Source organism: Heptranchias perlo, unplaced genomic scaffold (assembly GCF_035084215.1).
Source record: "Heptranchias perlo isolate sHepPer1 unplaced genomic scaffold, sHepPer1.hap1 HAP1_SCAFFOLD_505, whole genome shotgun sequence".
NCBI lineage: Eukaryota > Metazoa > Chordata > Chondrichthyes > Hexanchiformes > Hexanchidae > Heptranchias > Heptranchias perlo.
The window spans coordinates 54,606-57,092 of NW_027139522.1; the positions used below are offsets into that span (position 1 = coordinate 54,606).

At 61.4% G+C, this 2,487-nt stretch overlaps 1 non-coding gene across 1 annotated transcript; it reads left to right on the plus strand.

Moving 5' to 3' along the window:
- The first annotated feature begins 252 nt into the window (after nucleotides 1-252).
- Nucleotides 253-317, plus strand: LOC137314437 (U7 small nuclear RNA). The gene has a single exon (XR_010961204.1). It is a non-coding gene; the product is annotated as a U7 small nuclear RNA (small nuclear RNA).
- The last annotated feature ends 2,170 nt before the right edge of the window (nucleotides 318-2,487 follow it).

A 2,487-nucleotide genomic window follows, 5' to 3' on the forward strand; every position in this document is an offset into this window, starting at 1 on the left:
GCCATTTTCACCAATCAGCGAGCCCGCCGCCTAATGAGATGCGCCTCCCAGAATGCAGCGCCAAACCCAACTCCCCTCAATGCCGCCGACTAGTCGAAAGTAATTATTATTTTGGGGGGGCAGCTGGAGGTCTGCGGGGCTGGGGTGGCGGGTGTAGGTGTAGGGTTTGGTTGGGGGGGGAATGAACCCACCCCCCACCCTCACTGTGAGGGGTGAGCTGCAGGGTTGCCCGCCTGGCTCTCGCCATTGCCTCACTGGTTATAGCTCTTTTACTACTTGTCCAGAAGGTTCCGGCTACGTCAGCTGGAACCGCCCCTTTTTTGAATGATTGACAGATGAAATTACGTCACCGATTGATGCTGGCTCCTCCCCCTATTCGGCCTCATTGAATGGCTGCAAGTGGGCGGTTCTGGTGAGTTTGATTGACGGGAGGGGGTGGAGCCTGCTGAGGTTGACGGGCAGCTGAGTTGGCCCCGCCCATGTCTTGGGGGTTGATTGGCGGCTGAGTTGGCCCCGCCCTTATCCCTTTGTGTGGGGGAGGTGTGATTGACAGCTGAGTTGGCCCCGCCCACCCCTTCCACCTGGGGGCGATGTGATTGACAGCTGAGTTGGCCCCTCCCACACGTTCTGTCTGGGGGAGGTGTGATTGACAGCTGAGATGGCCCCGCCCTTTGTCTGGGGGCGATGTGATTGACAGCTGAGATGGCCCCGCCCACCCCTTATGTTTGGGGGAGATGTGATTGACAGCTGAGTTGGCCCCGCCCACCCCGTCTGTCTGGGGCGAGGTTGATTGACAGCTGAGTTGGCCCCGCCCACCCCTTCTGTCTGGGGCGAGGTTGATTGACAGCTGAGTTGGCCCCGCCTACCCCTTCTGTCTGGGGGGAGGTGTGATTGACAGCTGAGTTGGCCCCGCCCACCCCTTCTGTCTGGGGGGGAGGTGTGATTGACAGCTGAGTTGGCCCCTCCCACACTTTTTGTCTGGGGGGAGGGGTGATTGACAGCTGAGATGGCCCCGCCCACCCCTTCTGTCTGGGGGGGAGGTGTGATTGACAGCTGAGTTGGCCCCGCCCACCCCCTTTCTCTCTGGAGGGGAGGAGTTACAGACAGCTGAGTCGGCCCCGCCCACCCCATTCTGTCTGGGGCGGGGGGAGGGGTGATTGACAGGTACTGGCTGGCGGGGCCCCCCCCCCCCCTTGGATGGATTGGCGGCCCCCCCCCCCACCACCACCTTGCCCTTTGTCGGCGATCGGTGCCGTCACGCACTGAGGCGCTTCCTCCCACAGTCGAATAGCCTGCCTGCTCAAGGAGCTGAGATCGGGGGGGGGGGTGGGGGCCCGCCCACCAACTTGGCGAGCGCCCCCCCCCCCCCCACCTCCAATCCCACACACACACCCCCCACACCACCCACCACCCCCCCTCCCGAACCCTGCGAGGTGTAGGGGGGGGAGGGGGAGGGGAAGGTTGGGGGAGAAGCCCCACGCAGCGGAATAGCCACCAACGGCGAGCTGGAAAACGGCGGAAAGAGAGAGAGGTCCCGACGGGGGATCTGAAGGCTTCTCTTGTGTCTGCCGAGATGTCCCCCTCGGCCGCGAATCCCGCCGCACGCTGCCGGACGATTTCCCGGGCTCGTAGAAAGGGGGTGTCGCCGCGCGGGAGGAGGCCGCTCGGCCCCTCGAGTCCGTGCCGGCTCTCTCTGCAAGAGCAATCCGGCCAGCCCCCACTCTCCCTCCCTCCCGCCCTTTCCCCCGTAGCCCCTGCACATCTTTTTCCCCGTCAAGTCTTTATCCAGTTCCCTTTCGAAGGCCATGATCGAATCTGCCTCCTCGGGCAGTGGATTCCAGATCCCAAACACTCGCTGCGTTAAAAAAAGATTTTCTGGTTCTTTTACCAATCACCTTAAATCCCCGCCCTCTCCTGCCCACCGGGAAACACTCCCTCCTCATTTACTCTGTCGAAAACCCCCTCGTGACTGCGAACCCCTCGATCAAACCTCCCCCTTAACCTTCTCCGCTCTGAGAACAACCCCAGTCTCTCCACATTAACTGAAGACCCCCCCCCCCGGGGACCGCTCTGGTAAATCTCCGCCCCCTCTCCGAGGGTCTCGACACCCTTCCTAAAGTGCGGGGCCCGGTACTCCAGTTGGGGGTCTAACCCCAGTGCCTTCTCGAGCTGTCCTGCCACCTTCAAAGATTTGTGTACGCACACCCTCGGGTCTCCCTGTTCCTGCACCCAAATCTCCCCCCCGGACGCTTAAATCCCGACATTGGCATGTTAATCCCCTCGAGCGTAAATGTGATCCAATTGAGGGGGTAAAAAGGGGTTGAGAATAAAACAGAGGGTGCAGGGATCACCCACGGAGAGAGACAGAGTTGACGTTTCAGGCTGAAGACCTCTCGCCTTTCGTCAGAACTGGAAAAAGTTGAAGATTGAACCGTCCCCGAGCAAGTTCAGAGCCGCGGAGAGAGCGAGGGGGAGAGGGCTGAACTC